At 45.6% G+C, this 24,093-nt stretch overlaps 1 protein-coding gene across 2 annotated transcripts in view; it reads right to left on the bottom strand.

The window, feature by feature from the left end:
• The window catches only part of NGF (nerve growth factor), a 28,160-nt gene extending 4,299 nt beyond the window's left edge, over positions 1-23,861 (bottom strand). For both annotated transcript variants that reach the window (XM_071578671.1, XM_071578672.1), the window contains exon 1: positions 23,557-23,861. The gene's annotated coding sequence lies outside the window, so the exon portion shown is untranslated. The remainder of the gene's footprint in view (positions 1-23,556) is intronic.
• Between the last annotated feature and the right edge of the window lie 232 nt (positions 23,862-24,093).

The following is a 24,093-nucleotide window of genomic DNA, read 5'->3' as shown; positions in this document are numbered from 1 at the left end:
TTGTCTGATGGTGGCTGATATTTGAGAAGAATTGAAGACACCAAACTTTCAGACACATGAAGGCACTTCCTTAAATATTTGTCATCTTGCTACTGTAGGGGCAGAAATAACTCCAGTCTTAATTATTCTGCTGTGAATGGTCATACAGACCCCAGTTAAAAGAAAATCATTATTTTCTTCACCAATTAAATCCAGCACACTGACACTTTCTCAGCAAAGTACATTTTGGCTGTAAATTCCTGAGAGCCACTGAAAGGGATTTTATTAATCTTATATATTAAATAGCTTGTCTGTTCCATTTAATAAGGCTAATAGAGGTTGTATAAGGTACTCCTGTACTGCAGAAATGCTGCTGGAGTCAGTGTGGGGATTGAGGTGCATTTGCTAAGAGGGGCATTCTGCTCATGCCAAAGCATGAACTGGATTCTTTTTACACCTGCACAGTGTCTGTCCTCGGGTGAAGGGACTGCCAGCAAAGGCAGCCACTGGGTTGGGCTCTGGGACCAGCTCCTTGATGCTTAAAACTGTAACTGGAATCTCCTCAGCCCATTTTCATCAGTGCAGGGGTTTGACCCCTCTGGATTTGCTGCTCTGTGTGGATCCTGCTCAGGTTCTCCCACATTGTGTTGCAGGACCTGAGAGCTGAGATAGGTACAATGACACCAACATGTCAGGAAGGTCAGTCAGAGCTCCTAAATCCAAAACTTCAGGCCACAGATGGAGAGTGCTGCATTTTTGCAGGAATGTACCAGAGAAGCACTAACCCTTTCAGTGAACTCTGGAGGGTTTAGTACCAGTAATGACAGAGCTATAATGTGCTGGCCACTGCCAAAAATAATCCAACAACTTTTCCAACTGTTCTACCACCCTAAGAAAACACTGTTTCAGTTCCAACTGGCCAGTTTTTAACCACAAAAGAGTTTATTTTCAGCAGGACTTCTTTATTTTCCAAGCTCTTTTACCGTCTTTTTCCCGGATTCCTGGTTGTGGCAGAATCCAGTAAATGATGTGGTGTTATTCAGCATCCATGTACTATTCCTTTGTACCTACCACTCCCAGACACTCATAAAATATCCTACTCAACTAAGTATTTGTTCAGATTTACGTGTATTCAGGATGACAGACCTGGGGGGTAAAAAAAATCTCACTTTGATCTTATTTCCTAGTCTGAGCTCATATAGAATAGTCATAGAATCCCAGAATGGTTTGGGTTGGAAGGACCTTAAATCTCACCTCGTTCCACCCCTGCCATGGGCAGGGACACCTTCCACTATCCCAGATTGCTCCAAGCCCTGTCCAGCCTGGTCTTGGACACTTCCAGGGATGGGGCAGCCACAGCTTCTCTGGGCAACCAAACACAGCAGGAGTTGTGGCACTTTATAAATGTCTAAAATGCTGTTTGCACATGAATCTTCACAAGGGTTTACAATAAAACAAAGTCATCAGTATTTACCAATGGATCTAAGGGCTGTCTGAAAAAGGTAATGATCAAAATACAGGTGAGGCCCTGGCACAGGTTTGGCAGAGAAGCTGTGGCTGCCCCATCCCTGGAAGTGTCCAAGGCCAGGTTGGATAAATATGGAGCAACCTGGGCTGTCCCTGCCCATGGCAGGGGGTGAGACAAGATGGGCTTTAAAGTCCCTTCCAACCCAAACCACTCTGGGATTCTGGAGAGTGAATAAATGGGTCACATGAGAAAGCAATTGGTTCTGTGTCTTGAAAAACTCTTTGCTTGCAGGACCTGTAAAACTCCACAGGTGCCAAACAAAACAAGTGTAGGGAATTCCCTTTTTCCTGAAGTTACCCACAGAATCTGAGGAAAAAATGAACAAAACAGAGCGTGTTGCCTGGAAACTTATTAGAAGTGAAAATTTAATAAATTGCCTAAATTAATTGCTTGCAATAAGAATAGCAGTCAGTGCAGCCTCCTAATTGCACATTGATCAGATGCCATAAAGTAGCTCCTACACGAGTGGGAGAAAAGATAAATTAATGCTCAGTTTGGCTCAATCAAACACAGCAAGGACACCATTTTCTAAATAAAAATAAACACAGGGGATAAACACAAGCATAGAATGTTGTAATCCAAAGCAGGACACAACGTGGAATGTTGTTTTCTGTCATTCTCGGAGTTGTTGGCGTATTTCAGGGCTGTGCAAAAAATAAACAGAAGTGCTTGGCTGTCAGTGCAGCAAAAGGGATCGTGGAGGTCACCAAAAGAAGCAACAAGTGGGGCTTGAGTTTTGTCTCAGTTCTCTGGTGGCAGGAGAGGGATGAGGGAGGAGCTGGTGCTGGAGCTGCTGGTGAAGGGAAGGTGCCTCTGGCACATTTTCCTTGTGGAAACATTTGAAGAGTCGTATGAATGACATGAATTAAAACGTAGCATTAGCGATTCAGGGAAATGATTCCTCAGCCCTGGGAGGGCTGGAAGGGAATCCTGGAGCTGTTATGACTAAGAGCAGTGTCAGAGGCAAAGCTTTGCCTTGATCTTCAGTGATGAGCAAGAAAACGGGAATTTCTAATGGGCTCAACGTTTCATTCCTCTGTTCTATCTGCAGTGACTCAGCCTGCAGAAAGGAGCTTTCTGGGTGCTGCAGAGCCAGCTGGAAGATACCTGTGTCTCATACACTTCCTTTTTTTTTTTTTTCCCCCAAATGCCTCCAGCACTGAAATATTCCTTTGAGGATTTCTAGGGAGTGCAGCAGACTGAGAAAAATGCTGCCCTGCAGCAACGAGCATCGTGTCACCCTGATCCTCCTCATCACAGGATGTACAACGAGTATCTCCCTCCAGATCTCTGAGTCATGGGGAGCAGAGATAAAGATAATAACAGGGATGCTTCATAGGCCATTGTGCAGCTGTTAATTTGGGGTAATTAAGGGAGAGCAGCACTATGAGTGTTGCCCCATCCCTGGGGGTGTTCAAGGCCAGGCTGGATGGGGCTTGGAACACCTGGGCTAGTGGAACATTCCCTGCCCATGGCAGGGGGGTGGGATCAGATGGTCTTTGAGGTCACTTCCAAACCACAGCAGTCAGTGATTCTGTAATTCTGCAATTCTGCAGGGTGGGGATTCACCAAATCAGAAACTGGTAAGGCTTTGGAAAATGATTCTTAAGGTTTATTGTAGGCTTTTGAGGGGCATAAGTAACAGAAATCACTGAAGGGAAGTTCTGGCCAGGTGGGGGTTGGTCTCTTCTCCCCGGCACTCAGCAATAGGACAAGGGGGCATGATGGGCTCAAGCTCTGCCAGGGGAAATTGAAGTTGGAGATCAGGTAGAAATTCTTTGCAGAGAGAGTGCTCAGGCATTGGAATGGGCTGCCCAGAGAGGGGGTGGATTCCCCATCCCTGGAGGTTTTTCAACTGAGCTTGGCCGTGGCACTGAGTGCCATGATCTGGTAAAGGGACTGGAGTTGGCCCAAGGGTTGGACTTGATGATCTCGGAGGTCTTTTCCAACCCAATCCATTCTAGGATTCTATGAAATATTTTATTTACAGCAGTCTGATCTTATCCCTTCTGTCCTCCTGACCCAGTACAAAAAAATTTTAATTGCTGGTGTCTCTGTGGAGAAGCCCCAAAAGAGGAAAAGAACTTTATTGCCCATTGCCCTCATTGACACCCAGTTCCCTCAAGGGTGCTGAGTGAAGCCACCTGATGGGAGACATCCAGCCTGGAGCCACAGCTGGGGCTTCCTCACAGTAGGTGACAGCTCTGGTGACACAGGACAGGCAGAGCTCACCTTTAGAAGCCTCACTTTGTAACCCCCAATTGGTCAAACAAAATCAAGACTTGCATTTGTAAGAACGTCCCCATTTGTTTTGCAACTCGAATTCGTTTGACAGGGTTTGGCATCGTGATGCTCTCACTTCTAGAACGTGCTCCTGGGAATTTAGAGGCACCAACAGCATCAAAAATGTGGTTCCTTTGGCAAAAAAATATGGGATCTTCAGGTTATCATGGCCATCCCAGCAAAGACTTGCCATGGGCTGCAGCTCTGGCTGGGACAGATTGGCTGTTGGGAAGTGTTAAAGGTGCACAGAAGAGAAAAGTTTATCCCAGTTAAGATAACAAACTGACAGTCTTTAAATAAAAGATAAAGAAATTGCCTCTGCCAAGATAAAAACCTCTGTAAATACAGTGAAGGGAAAACAGTCACTTATAAAACCAGTGAGAAATCTCTGAAAATAAATAACAGAAAACAGCCTTTGGAAGAGCATGTGAAGCTGATCCTCCTGAAGCCAATGACCTCAAGGGCAGAAAAGTGGTCAAATTAAATAAGCTAGGAGTAAAAATCCTGGCTAGAAATACGCTCCCTGAGCATACCACAAGTTGTATATCATTCCTATATTATCATCCTAAAATTAATGATTGGCATGTGGTGATTGCTTTGGAACTTTCCATGTGGCCTCGAAGCTGGGGATGTATTTTATAGGACTCCAGGGTTTCGTATTTCCTAATTCACAGGCACAAAGGAGTGACTAAAGACATGAGGCATTAACTGACAGCAAAACTGCTGCGGGATAAATGGGAGAAATCCATCCCACTCACACCAAGTTGGAAGCCTCCATCCTACCCAATTGCTGCTCCCTGTAATTCCTCTCCAGGATTCATTCCCTGGTTTCTGCTTGAACAGTAAGTCCAAAGATCTTAATGAGGTTGGTGCATGGCCTGTCCTTCCCTCTACACCCTTCCCAAATGGATTAATATTTGGGGTTTTTTGGCTTGCTATATTTGACCCTGAGGTTTCCAACACAAAATGACCGGGAATGAAATAACTGGAATTTCAGACTTCACGAAACGACCCAAATCAAACTGGAATTCATCTGGGAGCAGAAAATATGAGGGCAGTCAGACTGTGATGTTACTATCCCATCTTACAGCCAAAAGCAGTTAAGGCAGAAAAATACAATATCTTTAGGGCCAGTAAACTTTTCCAACTAGTGATCTTATTCCAGCTATTCAGAAGGGAATAGAAATCCTGATTCTTGGCCAAACCCTGATTAATAAGAACCAGCTGAATCCCAGCAGCAATGTAAGCCTTTAGTTTTTATTCAAGCTCGTAATTTTCATTTATATTCTCCTTTTTCACTTTTCTACAACTGTACAGACAGATTTGTAGCAAAGGAGATTTCTCAGCGCTGCACAAAGTTGTGGTGGCTCCAGAGGGGAGACAGAAAACAAAAAATGAGCTGGGATGTCGTGAGAAGATTCCCAAAGGTGGATTCCATCATCTAGATCTTGAATTTGGAAAAGAACATTATGTGAGGAGGAGGAGCATCCCTAAATTATGGCTGAGATCCTCAGCTTTTCAGGCTTTTAATTATTTATGTCCAAGAGGAATTTTATCTTCTACAAATGTTTTCTAACAGTTTTAAATGACTCAAGGATATTTTAATGGTGCAGGAATTCTGAAAAATACCAAAGGGAACCTGAAGTGTGTCTGTACTTGGCAATCAAAGTGCAGAAAGAAGCAGCAAAGAAGGCAGGAGTTGAGAGAACTTTAAAACCTTTATTTTACTGAAGCTGAGGATGCAGCTGCACCTGATAAAAAATCCTGTGGCTGGAGCTGTTCAAACTGAGGTGTTGGGTGTTTTTTTTTTCCATAAAAAACCCCAAACCCTTCAGGACATGGTGAAAAGTCTACAAAATAAAACCTTCTGAAATGGAGGTGCTCTTGTGTCTGCTGAGATTGCTGAGATAGCAAAGGAACACTGAACACTGAGACAGAACATTGCTCTGCCTATGCAGGATGTTCCATCCAAAAATGTCAAGTTATTCTCCAAACACTTAATAAAATGATCCTCCCCACTCACTTATGGTCAATAGAATTTACTTCTGCAGCAAGAGAAGAACCCAAAGAACAACACAGGACCTTGCCAAGCAGTAGCAACGTTCCTCTTCTCCCTTGCCCCCTTCCTTTTATTTTTTTTTTAACTCCTAGGATATTCTTTCCTATTTCTAAATCTATTTTACCTTCCTGAGACCTACAGAACTGAATTACTTTCTTAATGACTGAAATTCCCTCTCTCCTGATTTACTTTACATGCAAAATATGGGAATGATGGGAAGAAATTTCAAATGAGACCTTTGGAATTGGAATTCCTCCTTTTCCTTGCAGCTGGAGATGGGTGTTGACCCCACAGCAGTCACAGTCCTTCTGTGCCCTCCTTACTGTAATTCCATATAACTCACGAGCTATGGGGATAACACCTTAAATTACATTTAAATGTCAAATCCAGCTGGTGGCCGGTCACCAGTGGTGTCCCCAGGGGTCTGTGTTGGGTCCAGTCCTGTTTAACATCTTCATTGATGATTTAGATGAGGGGATTGAGTCCATCATCAGCATATTTGCTGATGACACCAAGTGTCGAGCTGCTGGAAGGGAGGAGGGACCTGCAGAGGGATCTGGAGAGACTTGAGAGATGGGCTGATTCCAATGGGATGGAGTTCAACAAGGCCAAGTGCAGGTCCTGCCCTTTGGCCACTCCAACCACTGCAGCGCTCCAGGCTGGACACAGAGTGGCTGGAGAGCAGCCAGGCAGAGCCAACATGAGCCACCAGTGTGCCCAGGTGGCCAAGAAGGCCAATGGGATCCTGGCCTGGATCAAAACTAGCATGGCCAGCAGGCCCAGGGCAGTGACCCTTCCCCTGGACTCTGCCTTGGGGAGGCCACACCTTGAGTGTTGTGTTCAGTTCTGGGCCCCTGAGTTGAGGAAAGAGATTGAGGGGCTGGAGCGGGGCCAGAGAAGAGCAACGAGGCTGGAGAAGGGACTGGAGCACAAGTGCTGTGGGGAGAGGCTGAGGGAGCTGGGGGTGTTCAGCCTGGAGAAGAGGAGGCTCAGAGGTGACCTCAGCACTGTCTGGAACTGCCTGAAGGGAAGTTCTGGCCAGGTGGGGGTTGGTCTCTTCTCCCAGACACTCAGCAATAGGACAAGGGGGCACGATGGGCTCAAGCTCTGCCAGGGGAAATTGAAGTTGGAGATCAGAAGGAAATTCTTTGCAGAGAGAGTGCTCAGGCATTGGAATGGGCTGCCCAGAGAGGGGGTGGATTCCCCATCCCTGGAGGTTTTTCAACTGAGCTTGGCCGTGGCACTGAGTGCCATGATCTGGTAAAGGGACTGGAGTTGGCCCAAGGGTTGGACTTGATGATCTTGGAGGTCTTTTCCAACCCAATCCATTCTATGATTCTGTGATTCTTCAAATTAACGTGGCCGAAGTTGAATGGAATGTATAAAACTCTGAGTAATTGGGCTGTTGTTCATTATCAGTTTGATTTCTGTATCCTTGGACACATCCTGTAAAATTGAGAAGTGTGATTCCAGGATTTCTGGATGCCTGGACATTATCAGTGAGGGCAGGTCCTGCTGTGGGTGGGCTGGAATTAAAGATTTGAGCAGATATTTTTGCACCTCCTCATGGCAAACCTTGAGCTTGTCCCGCAGACTGTAAAGTTGGAGGGATGTTCAAACCCTTGTGCTCCACCTGCCTTTCCCCTCTAACTTGAGTTCAAACCAATTTCCTTAGAATTCCTAAACACTCCACCACAGAAATGTGAAACGTGGTGGGTTTTGCCCTCTAAACTCAGCAAATGCTTCAGTTGGGTGCAAGAAAAACTTTCAGCTTTGAAGGTTTTTTTTACCACTTGCTGGTGGCTTAAAAATTTAGTTCCTAAAGAGGTGGAAAAGAGGGGTTTGTTTCCCTGCACAGCAAGACCCTTTTAGATGTGGTGCAGCTTTGAAATGAGAGGGTAAAACCTCCTCAGAAAGAGGGTTGTAATAGGGCTGTCCACAAAACTCTGGAGACACCACCAAATAAAACAAAGCCAACCACAGGAGCACTGAAGGAGTTCTCAGGTTGCAGTGGCATCTGGTGGCTCTTGTTCACCAGCACAAGGAGTTCTCTCAGGAGAAACAGGAGACATCCAGGGTATTCTACCAAAAACCCCACGAATTTTTTACTATTGCTCTAGACCTTTGAGATATTCCTTCCAATGTTTTGGCTGATCTGAACACGACCAGAAAAAAGGAACAAGTAAACAGCGTTTCACCTTCGACTTGCAGCTTCCTGTGCAGAGGCAGAGCTGGTTTGGAAACTGTGGTGGTGCTGCTGGAATTTTTCCCCCTGGGCTTTCATACTTTGTATGTTTGTACTCAGCACTTGCTGAGGATTAAAGGACACTCTCTGTGCAAGTGTGTTGACACTACAAAATGCTCCATACCTACATTTTTTTCTCTGTATGTTTTTCTGAGTTCAGCCTGGAGGATCATCCTGATTAATTGGCACCAGAGTCAACCGCTGCAGAGCAGAAGAGTCCAGGGAAACAGATCCTGTTTCTTCACATGCTTTTTTTTTTGGCCTTATTGTCCTTATTTGTTCATTGTATTTTGCTCCGTGTGTGCCTCGAGTGGTCCAAAAACAAATGTGGTTTTACCAGGGTTTGTAATCCATATGAGCAAACCATATGAGTACCATCTTTCTCTCTTTACCAAAATCCTTTCCTGCACCTTTCTTTATGGAAGGAATTGATTAAAAAGCAGAAGGGTGGGAATTCCATCCCCAGGTGCATCAAACAGCTCCTGGTGCAGGAGCAAACACACACACTGTGCACTTGCACTGGATTATCTGCTGGTGGGGGGCCAGCCTGAGCTGAGCACCCTCCTGTGAGCAGACCAGCCCTGCTGAGCAGCCCTTGTGCCCCTTTGGTGATGGATTATCTCCTGGTGGAGGGTCAGGCAGGGCTGAACATCCTCCTGTGGGCAGAACAGCCCTGCTGGGCAGCCCTTGTGCCCCTTTGGTGATGGTTTATCTCTTGGTGGGGAGCCAGGCAGAGCTGAGCACTCCCTGTGAGCAGAACAGCCCTGCTGGGCAGCCCTTGTGCCTCTTTGGTGATGGCTTGCACTGGATTATCTCCTGATGGAGGGCCAGGCTGAGCTGAGCACTCCCTGTGGGCAGAACAGCCCTGCTTGACATCACTTGTGCCCCTTTGGTGATGGATTATCTCCTGATGGAGGGTCAGGCTGAGCTGAGCACTCCCTGTGGGCAGAACAGCCCTGCTGAGCAGCCCTTGTGCCCCTTTGGTGATGGTTTATCTCCTGATGGAGGGTCAGGCAGAGCTGAACATCCTCCTGTGGGCAGAACAGCCCTGCTGGGCAGCCCTTGTGCCCCTTTGGAGATGGATTGCTGGACAGCCCCCTCGAGGGTCCAGCTCCACAATCCTGTTCTCTGCATCCCAGCCCTGTCCTGGTCATGCCCATGTCTTAACAGACTGTTTTGTTCCCTCTGCAGCTCCAAGTGCTGGTCCACATGCTCTGACTCGTGTCTTTGCAGGTCTCTGTGCCTTCTCCTCTCACACATTGAGAGCAGCTGCCTCAGAGTTCCTGCCCCACACAATCAGCACACGTGGAACCTCTGCTTGTCTCCAGCTTTCCTGTGCTGGGGAAGGTATTTACTCACTGCTGTGTGATTGTATTAATTCTTTGCTGTCTTAAACTCCCCTGGTTGCAGCCCCAGACAACTCCTGGCAGCCCTGAAGAGGGGTGGGAACAAAGTGTAATGGATTCTGTACATTAGCAACAAAATATATTTTCAGAACTAATTCCAGCCACATTTTCTTGCTCTGAATAAGGACAGAGACTTGATTTAGGAGTTCCCTCATTCCTGTGCTCTGAGAATCTCAGCTGGGCTCCTGACACTAAACCTGGGAGAGCAGAGCCATGTGAGCTGGTCCATATCTCAGCTCTGCTGTGGGATGTGGGCTCAGGCCCAGGGAGAAATGGGGAGTTGGAGTTTTCCATCTTCCCATTCTGTCAGAGTTTGAGGCGAGGCAGCTGCTGTGGAGCTTTGAAGATGGGAGGGTTTTATTCCCCACTCAGCCATTTAAGGTGAAATGAATTTTAAGGTAACATTTCCATGTGTTTGTCTGCACCTGGAATATCCTCACCTCCCACAAAGCTTGACTGATGAGCAGAGGAACAGGCAGAGAAGAGGAGGATGTTGCAGAGAGCAGGGTGTCCTCTCTTGCTGGGAACCTGCAGCTGGCTCTGAAATCAATGCCTTGGCTCTGAACAGTTCCCCTGGTCACAGAGTTCCTCTGTGAAAAAGGACAGTTCAACACAAAAGGGTTTGAAAAGGAAAGGTCTGATCCTCTCTTGTACTGTGGGAATCCTTCAAGCAAAGAGCAGAGCTCGAAGAAGTTTAAATGGAGTTCAGCAACCTTTGCTTAAGAACAGGAAACAGGGAGTTGGACAGACCTGGCAGCCTCAGCACTTCTTATAAATCTGTATTTGGCAACTCAGTTGTTTTAGGAGCATTTGAAGGGTATTTATGTATTCTGTTTTCTGGCATCATCTGGTTGCTGAAAGCATTTTTTTGATACACTCAAAAAGTATAATGGGGATATGCATCTTTTCCCTTTAAACTGGGCCCTTGGAGGTTTCTGTCGTGCTTTCTAGAACTCTCTCTGGCCCTGCTCTGAGACTGGATAACTCCAAGTGCCTAAATTACAACAGGATGCTGATGGTGTTGGATGTCTTTGTGCTGTTCACACTTCAGCTTTCTGTGGGGTTCACTGACTTCCCTGATGTGCAGCCCTGGAAATGTGGGAATTCTCATAAAAGCAGGCCAGGATTAGAAGATCACTGTTACTGTGTTTGCCAGCACATTATTTTCCTTGCTGCCTTTTGTTATATTAGAGATGAACCTTTTTTCTATTTCCATAGTGAGACCCATCAATAGATTGGATGTTGGAACTCTTGGAACTGGGAGGACTGAAGTGCTGGAACAAGTTTCCTCATCCTACATTCATCAAAACATCATCTTGCAGAAGCTGATTAAACAAACCCTTCCCTTAGTGCTGTGTCCCAACCTCACAGAAAATACAGGGCAAGGAGTGAAAGTGGGAGGAGGAACTTGTGAAAGTTCTGGAGTGGTACTTTCCTGTAGGAAGGAGAAGCTACAGGACTAATAACTTGGAAATAACTTTTAGGCTGCAGCTGGTAAGTGAAATACAGCTTGGAGTTCCCAGGATCATGAAGGTTGGAAAAGACCTTTAAAGTCATGGAGTCCAAGCATTAACCCAGCACTGCCAAGCCCACCACTGACCCAAGTCCCTCAGCATCACATCCATGTGGTTCTTGGACATTTACAGGGGTGGTGACCCCCCACTGCCCTGGGCAGCTCTGCCAGAGTCTCATCACCCACTCAGGAATGAATTTCTCCCTAAAACCTGATCAAAGTCTCTTCTCTTTCAGTTTGAAACCACCCCCCTTGTCCCATCACTCTCTGCCTGTGTCCAAAGTCCCTCTCCCTCATTTTCTGAGCCCACTTCAGGTACTGAAAGGCTGCAATGAGACCTCTAAGGTGTCCCCTGAGCCTCCTCCAGGTTGAACACCCTCAGCTCTCCCAGCAGGAGAAGATGTTGATCCCACTACTACAAAATAAAGTGTGTTATTCCAGCCCATGTGGATAAAAAGTCGTGGCCTGCATGGAAAAGAGCTATCTCTGTGCAAGCTTTGATGGTAAAAAATAGTAACTTGAACTCACAGATGTACTGATTACCCTGCTAAAAGAAGACGTGGAATCTCTTCCCAGAATTACAGTGTTTTAATTAGAAGAATGTGAGCAAAGTCTTAATCTTGTTAGCAGGGATAGATACGGATAAGGCAGACACAAAATCCACAGCAACACAGCCCAGACATGAAAATCAGTGTCTTGGAGGCTGCAGCAGCACCAGAACTGCTCCCTGTCCCTGCTTTTTTCCTACAAAACTAAGCTTGACAGTGACTAAGTTGGAAAAAATACCTTTTGTACCTTGTACCACTGAGCTCCATCACACAGAGCTGTTTGAAAACACTCAGGGAAAGGGACTGTAAATGAACAGAGCAAAGCCACTGATATGTGATTACTGTCTTTAAATTTGCTTTTAGGCCTCCTAAATTCTTGGGGCAATCAAGGATCAATAGGAATCTCATCTGTAGCTGGTTCTGACAGATGTTAATCTCTGCCTTGGCTTTGCAGGCTGCTGGAAATGGTGCTTGTTTCTTCATGTCAGGCCTCTGGCAATGCTTATGGAGTCAGGATTACAGTCTCCAGTGAAGCCCATTTTTACTGTCAGTAACTTTCTGAACTGCTCCCCATGCCTGGCAACCTTTCCATGCTTGGTGGGAAGCTGGGAGAGCGATGGGGTTTGCCTGTCTGGAGCCATTGTGCCTTTAATTGAGATTTGTTTGATTTTGTCATTAAGTCCATTTACATTGTAGGCATTTCATGGCCATGATCACATACTGTGCCTGTTCACTGGCTGCATTTTGTTGTGATTTCCCTATAAAAAGAGGGAAAAAAGATCCATGCTCACTTAAAATTTTTACAAGTATCTGTGCTTTTTTCTTCCATTAATTTAGTTCATAAATTCAGCCAGTTTTTGGAGGGGGAATTGGAGATATGGCTCATCTGCAGATTCTGTTCTGTGATCTAAGGAAGTGACTGGATTTATTTAACAAAACACAGGTGTGGGGTCAGTACCTACTTGTCTAGAAGGGATTGATCCACTGTCAGAACCCTTATATCTGGGGTTTGGGGTTGATTCCAAACCAGAAAGCAACAGGAATGGAAATATTTCTCCAAGAAATGCCAAGGCCTTGGTGGTGAGCAGAAAGCTCTGGGTGCAGCATTGCTGAGTGTGTCCATCACTCACAGAGATGTGGGACAGCTCTGAGCAACCTGGGCTGGTGGGAGGTGTCCCTGCCCATGGCAAGGGGTGGGATGGGATGAGCCTGAAGGTCCCTTCCATCCCAAACCAGTCTGGGATTCTGTAATTCTCTGATTCTCTGACAGCTCTGGGGTTGCAGGTGACTTTCCCTCTCTCAGGATGAGTCAGGGGCGACCAAAACTCTGTGAGTTACAACACGACTCGATAGTGATCACTTGAGCAGCTGAGGAAGCCAAAGATTTGCTTCTCCAAAAGAAAAAGGAGAGCTGATTAATCAGCTGAGTCACCCAGCTCTGCCTCAGTGTTGGTATGAGTGGCATTCCCTATGGATCAGCCTATTCCCAGGCAAAAGCCAAACCATAATCAAGGCTAATTGACTGAGCTCAATCAAATGTTTCAAAATACCACCCCTGAGTTTTAGATCAAATAAAAAGTGGGGATTTTTTCTCAGTCAGGCAGTTAATTGCTTCCTGAAAACTTGTTCTTTGCAACAATTTGAAGATTTTCTCTGGTGCTCCCTACAAGTAGAAGAGTTTTATTCCGTTTTCTGGGCTCACAGAATTAATGCACAGATTAACAGAGAGGAACAAGACACCTGCCCTCCCTTGGATTCTTCTTTCTGAATGATGCTGCAGTGCTGCCTCATCTCTGGGACAGAGAATTTACAGCCTCTGGAAGTTAAAACAACTTCCCAGAAGCTTTTAGAAAGATAAATAACACCAGGTATTAGCAGCAGCAGCAAAACCCACTGTATTTCAGAGCAGGTTTTTCAGTTGTTATGTTTAGAGAATTAACCCCAACGGGATATTTCTCTGGGTTTTGTTGCTTCCATCCAGCAAAAATTGCTCCAAAGGGGAGCTGAAATGTCAAAATTTTTTTTGCAAGAGTTTGTCTAGTGGAGAGAGTGCTCAGGCATTGGAATGGGCTGCCCAGAGAGGGGGTGGATTCCCCATCCCTGGAGGTTTTTCAACTGAGCTTGGCCATGGCACTGAGTGCCATGATCTGGTAAAGGGACTGGAGTTGGACCAAGGGTTGGACTTGATGATCTCGGAGGGCTTTTTCAACCCAATCCATTTATGATTCTGTGATTGAAAATAACGGGGGGGTTCGAGGTATTTCTGTGGTTCCTGATGTGCCCCAGGTTGTGTCACAGCACTGAAAACTTTATCATCTGCACATCTGTCAGTGAATCATCTTCCCTGCATGCACAGGGGTTGCACAATTTTATTGATTCCTTGCTTTGATGAGTGGTTGGTATTTGTTATGTGAAGCTCTTCATAGAATCGTAGAATCAGTTGGGTTGGAAGTGACCTCTGAGATCATCAAGTCCAACCCTTGATCCAACCCCACTTTGATCACCAGATCATGGCACTCAGTGCCACGTTCAGTCTCATTTTAAAACCTCCAGGAATGGGGAATCCACCCCCACTCTGGGCAGCCCATTCCAATGCCTGAGCACTCTCTCTGCAAAGAATTTCTTCCTAATATCCAACCTAAACCTCCCCTGGCAGAGCTCAAGCCGTGCCCTCTTGTCCTACTGTTGGTTGCCTGAGAGAAGAGACCAACCCCCACCTGGCTACAACCTCCTTTCAGGGAGTTGTAGAGAGTGAAAGGCTCTTCCATCCCATTTGTAACACTGGGAATTCCAAGCACACTTGATAATTTCATTTGGTGTCACAGGGAATGGGCTGGGAGTGGTTTTGTGACCCGGTGCAGGAGGGCCCAAGGTGAGCCTTGCTCTGCAATCACCTGTGAGGCCAAGAGAAAAGGTACAGCACAGACATCTGCCTGCAAATCCTGCACCTGGACTGAGCATCTCCTCATCTGTGTGGCACAAACTGTGCAAGCAGGTGGTGGGACCTCAGGGGAGATCCAGGATTATGAAGAATCATCATGGAATTATTTAGGTTGGAAAGAACCTTGAAGCTCCTCCAGTTCCACCTCATGCCACGGGCAGGAACATCTTCCACCAGTCCAGGTTGCTCCAAGCCCTGTCCAACCCAGCCTTGATAATGTTGGAGGTCTTGTGCAACCTCAATGATTCTGTAATTAATTCCATCATCCTTTCCCCACCTAATTATGACCCTGCTTTGTGTTCCCACTGAGTGCAGGACATGACCCTGCACTTCACACCCACAAAAAGCCTTCAGAAAAGCCTCATTTCAAATCTGAATTTCCATGGGGTTTGTGCCCATGTTAATTAGTTCAAATAACCTGATCTGTTAGAAATTCACCCTCATTAGCCACTTAACCCTCATATGGAACCAGATATTTCCCTTGTCTGGATGTTTGATGTGCACCTTGTATTTATCACAGAGTTATTTATTTATTACAGTGTTATTTGTTAATGCCTTTGGGTGGGGAACCAACTGTCAGGCAGACACATGATGGTCACAGGAAAGCAGTTTTAGTCTGATTTGGAAGGAAGATAATGTGGGTGAGCAGAGGAGACAAAAGCTGACCTTTGCAGCCAGATGTGGGCTGCAAAATGACAATATTAGATGCTGTTGAATCCTCAATTTATTGACATCATTGTGACACAGGAATAGATTTTTCTTTGGGATTTGCCTGGTTTTGCCACAACTTTCCTCGGATGATGAATACACAAAGATTTTAGATTGTCAACACAAGAAAAATAAGCTTTTTCTTCTATTTTTTTTTTTTAAATAACATATGTCTGGCAGATTTCTGGAATATCTTTTTAAAGAGGCCTGTTGTGTTTGAATTTAGCATCTTTCAACTTTTCTCTGGGGTTTCTCTGCATTAATATCAGGTTCAAAGCAGATAATCAAGGTCTAAACCTTACAAGATCTTTTTTTTTTTTGCCTGCTTCAAATGGGAACCAGAGGGAGGGTTTGCTGATTAGGTGTGTCCTCCTTTTCTGTGCACAAAGCCAGAGTTTAAATCCATGTCACTTGGAAATGAGCTTTTGCAAATGCATTTCATTTCAAAGGGAGAGAGATGAACTTAAAATCTGAACTTTAAACATTACATCAGTTTTCCTGTGGCACTGGAAATGTGTTATTTTCTTAGAAAGTATTTCCCTTTGCTTTCAAGTGATGGCACAACCACGTGCTGAAGGCTGAATTCAGATGACTGGAATGCTTTTTAAAATTTGAAATATTGGACAAAAGGGAGAAATTCTGCAGTTCATTAAATAGTTTTCTAATTTCTTTGCTTTCAAATAGGAGGGGAGGGAAGAGCCACATGATTTGTGTGTCAGAACACACAGAGAAAAGAAGAGGCCTCCAGTACAGCCCTTCCCAGAGCTCATGGATCCAACTCCCTCTGATGCTGTGGATTCTGGATGCTTTGCCAAACCCAGAAACTCACACTTTTGGCACTTATAAAGTGTCCTGGAATGTGAGGCTGAGCAGTGACCCTTTGCACTCTCCTCTTCACAGCGTGTGCCTGAGAAAAGGAGCAGAGGAGGGTTTGGCAGGAGGGGCTGGGGCAGGGAGGGGTTGGATCAGACAGAGCAAAAACATGGATGTTGAATATTTAGAGCACTGATAGCACCAATCATGGAATCCCAGACTGGTTTGGGTTGGGAGGGACCTTAAAGCCCATCCAGTGCCACCCCCTGCCATGGGCAGGGACCCCTTCCACCAGCCCAGGTTGCTCCAAGCCCTGTCCAACCTGGCTTTGGACACTCCCAGGGACAAGGAGTCCACACCTTCCACCAGCCCAGGTTGCTCCAAGCCCTGTCCAGCCTGGCCTTGGACACTCCCAGGGATGAGGACTCCACACCTTCCACCAGCCCAGGTTGCTCCAAGCCCTGTCCAACCTGGCCTTGGACACTCCCAAGGATGAGGAGTCCACACCTTCCACCAGCCCAGGATGCTCCAAGCTCCATCCAACCTCCCCTTGGACACTTCCAGGGATAAGGAGTCCACACCTCCCACCAGCCCAGGTTGCTCCAAACTCCATCCAATCTGTCCTTGGACACTCCAAGGGTGAGGTGTTCACACCTTCCACCAGCCCAGGTTGCTCCAAGCCCTGTCCAACCTGGCCTTGGACAATGCCAGGGATGAGGAGTCCACACCTTCCATCAGCCCAGGTTGCTCCAAGCTCCATCCAACCTCCCCTTGGACACTCCCAGGGATGAGGAGTTCACACCTTCCACCAGCCCAGGATGCTCCCCAATAACAAGGGGAGGAATGGAACAGATTCTTGACACGGAAAATAAACCCACACCTCATTTCTTGGGCTTGTTCTGGGCTTATTGATTTCCCCTGCCACAGTTGGTGCACTTTGTCCTTCCAGTCAAGGGGTGCAGTTCCTGTGATCAGTTTTGCTGAGGGAAATGGATAAAATTTCTAACAGTGAGAAGAAGAAAGAATAAACTTTCTAACACTGAGCAGAAGGAAGAACAACCAACTTGGTCCCCATTAAACAGAATCCCTTTAACATCCTCTCAAAGAGAGTGACCAGGTGAAAGGCTCACCTTGGTGATGCTCTCACTGACAGAGGCAAAGGGAAGATCCCGAGAGCAAGATGAGCTTATTATGGTGCCAATAATTCCAATTAATGATTTGTGTTGCTTTGGGGATGTGTGTGCCTTCAACCCCTGGCACAAAGAGCATCCCCAAGGGAGGGATGGGGGAATAATGGGCAGGAAATGATGCATTTTGGAAGCCTCAGGCTGTGTCATCCACCACAGGGCAAAGCTCTTTGTGAACAACCACAGGTCTTTTTTCATACCTGAGTCATCCAGCACATAAAGTCGTCAATAAAACCCCTCAAAAAACTCTCTTTCAAAATAGAAAAACACATCACATGTCCCGTGAGCCAGAGCTGTTAAATGCATCATAATCAAAGTATTGCATAGCAATGAGGTGCTTGGCACATCCCCACCACAAAACTATTTGAAGAACTCTTTTTTTTCCCCCTTTTTCTTTCTTACTTTTTTCTTTTTTTTTTTCCTTTTCTTTCTTTCTTTTTTTGTTCTTTTTTTTTTTAGGAGCCTGGATCACATATGGTTGTGTCAGGACCAAAATAAAACAGTCAAAGCAAAGCAGTGAACCAGACCACAAAAAAAAAAAAAATCTGTGTCACCTTTGTACCTATACAAAAGGGAAAAATACAAAATGATTAAGAACAGGGAAAAAAATCAAAATAGTAATTTTTTTTTCCTAACAAAGCCATACTTAGCAAATAGAAAGTTATCAGAGCCATAATCTGCTTGCCAGCTGTATTTACACTGAGTTAATTTCCTCATTGTAGGTCAGAACTGTCAGAATCAGCCTAATCTTTATAAATTTTCTGGGCAGTTAACAAGTAACTGAGCTCAAGCAGTTTTTTCTGCACCCTCTTTAAGGCAGCAACATTTCTCACAAGGATGACAGTTCAAAAGAAATGACCAGCCCTGAGTGTAAGAACCAGAGCCATTTTATCAATTATTCATTCATTTCATTCACTTTATTCTTGGAAGGAGCCTCATATTTGCATAATAGAAACGGCCCTTATGGTTTAGTGGGTGTGGTGGTGTTAAATCAAAGCTTAGATCGATGATTTTCAGGGTCTTTTCCCACCTTAATGAGCCCATGATTTTGTCAATAATATGTAAACCAAGGCCCAAAACAGTCAGAGAAGTTTTCTTATGTTGTTTGATTCTTTTTTTCTGTCTTTGTGTTTGAATCTTTTCCCACTGAAATCAGTGGGAGTTTGGATTCTTAACAAGTCAATGGGAGCAGAATCTGATCTTTTATTAGCACATTGTTATGGACCCTATGGGAACAGGAAATTGGATTTTGGAGCCAGGAACATAAAGGAGGGAAAGACTTTTTGGAATCAGTTTAATGGTCTCTGTTCAGTGTTCGGTTTAAAAAAAAAAACCTGAATTAAAGAAGTCTTGAACTACATCAAGTGGTCTGGTCACTGCAGGTTTGACCTCTGTCAGTCTGGGGAGATGGGTTTGGGTTTGGGTTGTAAAGTCCAGGCCAGAGAATTCCTCAGGATTTTTTCTGTGCATTGTCCCCATCTCACAGTTTCTTCCAGGAAATCCCACTATGAAGGGTGGAAACCACGTCCATGAGATGGGACAAGGGGGAATGGCTTTAAACTGGGATAGGGCAGGGCTAGATGGGATATTGGGAAGGAATCCTTCCCTGGGAGAGTGGGCAGGGCCTGGAATGGAATTCCCACAGAAACTGTGGCTGCCCCATCCCTGGGAGTGTCCAAGGCCAGGTTGGACAGGGCTTGGAGCAACCTGGGCTGGTGGGAGGTGTCCCTGCCCATGGCAGGGAGTGGGATGGGATGAGCTTTGAGGTTCCTTCCAACCCAAACCATCCTGTAATTCAATGGGATAAAACTGATCCCAGCAACAGAATGTGGGTCTGATACATCTTGATTTGGGTCATCTGCTGGTGTCAACTACTGTGCCATAAAATCTCAAAGCACTGCTGTAAATTCAAGAGCCCAGGGGAAAAAAGAAGAAAGGAACAAAATCACTTCCTCCAAGATAAGGAAAATTCAGAGGTGGGAATTCAAAGGCTGCTACAGAAGCCTGGCAGTAAAGCCAACAAGGATATTATTTCAAATTATGCAGTCAATTGAATTTGGGATTTAGATAATGTGCCACAGGAATCTCATTCATGTGTGTGTGTGATTTCTAACATGCATTATCAGTGTAATTAGTGAAATATTTCCCTGCTACTTTTAACTAAAGCTTTATATATCATATTTTTAGTGGGAGCTGTTAGAAAATATTTTAGCTCAAGAATGAGCTTCAAAGGTGTCAGTTCAACATGAAGACCACAAAGAAATGAGATAAATTTGTATTTCCCCATTTACAGGATATTTCAGTGAATCCCACAAGACCCACCATGTACTTTCACAGGACTTTCCCCAGTAGCTCATTCATAATCTATTTAGACACTGATTTGCCTGAAGAGCTGTGAATCTCATCACTAATGTCATTTTGTGATGGGGATTTACATGAACACCAACCTACACCTCATTCTTGAGCAAAAATCAAACTGAAGGATGTAGTTTTACCTTTTCTTTTAGCCAGAATTGCCCTTTTTTTATCAGAGAACCAGCAAACCACAGTAAATACTGAGCCAGCAAAGCACAGTAAATATTACACAGTCACCTCTTTTTGCCAGGATGGGTCAAGTAGTTGCCCTGAGCAAAGCCCTGATGAGGAACCAGTAGAACAGAAGTGGCTGCAGGTCAGTAAGTGCCTCCTGCAGCAGCTGCTGATGGGTTGGAATGGCACAACCACATCTCCTTGGAGTGCTCTCCCACCAGCAATCACTTTGGATTTATGGACCCACAGGCAGCAGCTTTGCTTGCAGAGTGGCTGATTGTTTCCTGCCCCCTGTGACCCTCAGGGTGCCATGGAAAGGAATTCCACAGCTCCATTAGGCCTGGGGGGTGGAACCACCTTCCTTTATGTGCCACCTGCCAGTTTTATTACCCACTCCTTGATTTCTGAACTGGGAGACAAGACAACAAACAATTTCCTCTGAAACATCTGAAGGACAATTCTGACTATAAATATCTCCCTTACACCCCTTCTCTTTTCCAGCCTTAGAAATCATGATCTCTGTAGTTTCTCTAAATACAGAAAATACTTCAGTCTTTCATGATCCTGTACCTTTTCTTGGTTGACTTTATCCTTTATCCATGGAACTGGTGGCCAGAACTCCAAGCAGTGCCCAGGATTTGAGGGCAATATAAGTTAATACTGGGGGTCTGAGGTTTTCTTTCCCCCCAAATTCCATGGCTTTAGTATCAGTGGGACTGGGCAGGCAGGAGTGCAAATAACTCACAGTAAATGATCCTACACTCTCTTGGCAACAGCAAAAATCATGCTCTGCTTGACCACATAATTTTGGTATAAATACACACACACACACAAATATTTAATGGATTCCACAGAGTGCACAAAGGGCATTGTGTCAGGAGAACAAGCCACACACATCCCACAGGACATCTGTCCCTGAGACACTCTGGTTGGAGAAATGTCCTTAAAAGCATTGCCCTCTGTGACCAGGCTCAGGGAGAGCTTCCTCCTGGCTGGGGAGGGGACACGGTGGCAGCACCACTGCCACATTTGCCTTTGGTTTTCAGGGAATCAGGGAATCATTTAGGTTGAAAAGATCATTGAGTTCAACCATTAACCAGCACCGCTGTGGTCACCATTAAACTGTCCCCAAGAGCCACATCTAAGCGTGTTTTGAACCCTTCCAGGGCTGGTGACTCCACCACTGCCCTGGGCAGCTGTGCCAGGGCCTGACCACCCTTTCAGGGAAGAAATTTTCCATAATATCCAAACTAAACCTTCTCTGGCACAATTTGAGGCCGTTTTCTCCTGTGCTGTCCCTTACCTGAACCCCACCTGGCCACAACCTCCTGTCAGGAGTTGCAGAGAGTGAGAAGGTCTCCCCTGAACCTCCTTTTCTCCAGCTGAGCTCCCTGAGCCCCTCCTGCTGCTCCAGCCCCTTCCCAGCTCCCTTCCCCTGAGGCCAGTTCCTTCACCATGAGGCAAGTTGGGTGGGAAGAGGTTTTATCCCACATTTCTGAGAGTGTCTGATCTCATTTAATGACCACTTTGGTTCGTGGTCAGTGGCTGAACAAGCCCCTGAATTGCAGCAGCCGGCAGAGGTCACCGTTGCTGTAGCTGGTCTGGAAGGGGTTGAGTTTCATCAGCTTTTATTGGCCTCACATTTGACTTTGACAAATATTTCTAAGCCCACCAATCCAGCACTGCCTTTTGCTGTCAGAGCACTGAGTCTTTTGGAATGAAACCACGGATTTTATTAACCCCTTATTTTTTATCAGGGAATTTGGTCCTGAAATTCAGACTAAAAAAAAATTCACAGATTTCTGTCAACTTGTCAAAATTACCAGGATTTTTTTCCACTTGCTTTTAATTTAATTCAATAAATGCTAATTAATATATATTCAGTATTATGTTAGTCCTAAAAGCATATTGTATGGAAATAAACAAACAAAATCAATAGAATTTGTATTTAAATGAACATTTTTATATGGCCAAAGCTGTGGAGCAATAGGGGAATTTATGGGATTTATCCTATTGATCAAAATAATCCAGTTTTTAATGTGTTCTCCTTGACTTTTTTTCTAGGCACACCATTAAAGAAACACAGTTTACACTTGAAAATGCTCATCTGAATACATAGTTTGGGTATTTTTCTAACGTGACTGTTTAAATTAATGTCTTATGGTGATCTCATAGACTGCCCAGTTATTCTATGCAACTGTTCAGCATATGAGTTAGAACAGTGTCCGTGCTCACTGTAATTCTCCACTGAGCTTTAATCAAGGCATTTAAAAGATAATTGCAGAGAAAAGGGGAACTGCTCAGCCACGAGGGTGAGAGAAAGAAAGTCACAGTTACTTTCTCTCCCACCTTGCTGTGAGTGACAGATCCCTCCAGGGTGAGTGGCTGGGATTGATCAAGATGTGAAATCACTGTTACTCCACAGCCCAGATGTGTCAGGGGGGCTCCTCTCCAGACCTTGCTGAGGTTTGTTTAAAAATGATTCATATGGATGATTATTAATATATTGAAAGGCCAAGTCTTTCTTATCACACTTGAGAAGGCTCCAGTGTATTTAATTCTTCATTCCATCACTGTAATCTCTTTGGGAAAGTGCAGCAAATATTGTAACCCTCAGTGTTTCAGACAAATGCCTGAAATGGCAGTTGTCAGGGGGATTTTAAAGGCTTGTTTTCCACAATATCTGAACCAGCTCAGAAGTGCCAAGAGCAGGAACACACAGACAAATCAGCTCCCTCTCTATCTCCTTGCAGATAATTGTCACATTTGAGTTTGGCTTTGCAAAAAAAAGTGCCCAAAATACTTTATTGTGATACTTTAATGCATGAAAACATCCATAAATTATCTGTCTAACAGTTACAATGCAACTTCCAAGCTGTGACAACTTGGAAAACCAGCCTGACAAGCACGCTCACTTTTGGTGTTTTTCTAAAACTTCTTGAGCATATAAGGAGAATTTAAAGTGAAGAAAGAAGCGAAGCACAAGCACTTTCTGTTCTCGGCACACAAATTCCTTTTGTCTCCCTGACTGGGGTCCCCGTTTTCATCTCTGAGCAGTGTCTCGCCTAAATGAGTGTTATCACCGGCTGTAAATCAATAAACATTGTCAGCCCCATCCTGTCACTACGGGCGGGCAGCAGGGAGGTCGTGAGCTTTTCCAAGTGGACATCCGAGAGGATCCACGGTCTCCAGAGAAGAACTGCTCTGTCTGCAGCTAAAAGGATTCTGCCTTGGGCCAGTCATGCTTTGATTTAGCAGAATTCCTATTTATTTATACTAGTAAAGGAAGAAACGAGTTCTTATCCCGAGTAGAATCAGAGAATCATAGAATGGATTGGGTTGGAAAAGACCTCCGAGATCATCAAGTCCAACCCTTGGTCCAACTCCAGTCCCTTTACCAGATCATGGCACTCAATGCCACGGCCAAGCTCAGTTTAGAATCATCACAGAAGAAAAAAAAAAACCAACCAAGCAAACAAATGAGAAAGTCATAGTAATAAGAAGAAAGCAAGTAAGGAATTTTCATATAGGTGTAACTGCTGCAGAATGCCAATAAAACTAAGTTCTCGTATACCTGGGTAGAAAGAATAAGAGCACTTGCATTTCCCAAAGCTTAAGCTGCTCTCGCTAAAGATGTTTTTCAAGCTTAAGCTTATCCGCAGCTGCTGCGGGAACACCTTCCAGATGTGAAGGTGCGTTAACAGCTGCAATTTTCGCTGCCGCTTGCAAAAAAAAAAAAAAGCCGCTTTTAAGCGCCGTCTTTCCCAGGCATCCCATCGGAGCGAGCGAATAAACCCCCCTCTGCGGGCTCACTCACCTCAGAGCCGCGGGCGCAGCGGCTGCCGCGGCCCCTCCGCGCTGCTCCGCTCCGCGCAGCTCCGCGCCCCGCGCAGCTCAGCCATTCACGGCGCCGCTGCCCTCGCAGCCTCACGCAGCGCTGACTCACTCACTGCCGGCCGTGCGGCTCCCTCCGGGTCCTGGCGCTGCGGGACGTGTGGGAGCTGCAGGGACTCGCAGGAATTCAGCGCCTTGGCTCGCTGCCGAGGGAGGGATGGATGCGCAGATGTGCAGGGAAAGTTTCCGAGCGCGGCCGGGAGAGCCCGCGGAGGGAGCGCGGGGAGAGCCCTCCGGCTCGGCGGGGCCGCTGGCAGCGACTGAAACCCTCTGTGAGGGGGGTTTTGTGCTCAGCCTTTCCACGCTGCATCCTAATCCTTGCCCTCGATTTAAAGATGAGAGCTCACAGGATGAACCTCCCAGCTCCCCGATGAATGGGTCCTTTAGAGAAACATCTCCAGAGCCCTTTGCTCGTGGCAGGAGTCTACAAACAAACCCGCAGGAACGCCAAGAGTTAATT

Source organism: Pithys albifrons, chromosome 28 (genome assembly GCF_047495875.1).
Source record: "Pithys albifrons albifrons isolate INPA30051 chromosome 28, PitAlb_v1, whole genome shotgun sequence".
In the NCBI taxonomy this organism is placed as follows: domain Eukaryota; kingdom Metazoa; phylum Chordata; class Aves; order Passeriformes; family Thamnophilidae; genus Pithys; species Pithys albifrons.
This window is presented reverse-complemented; position numbering and strand designations above follow the sequence as displayed.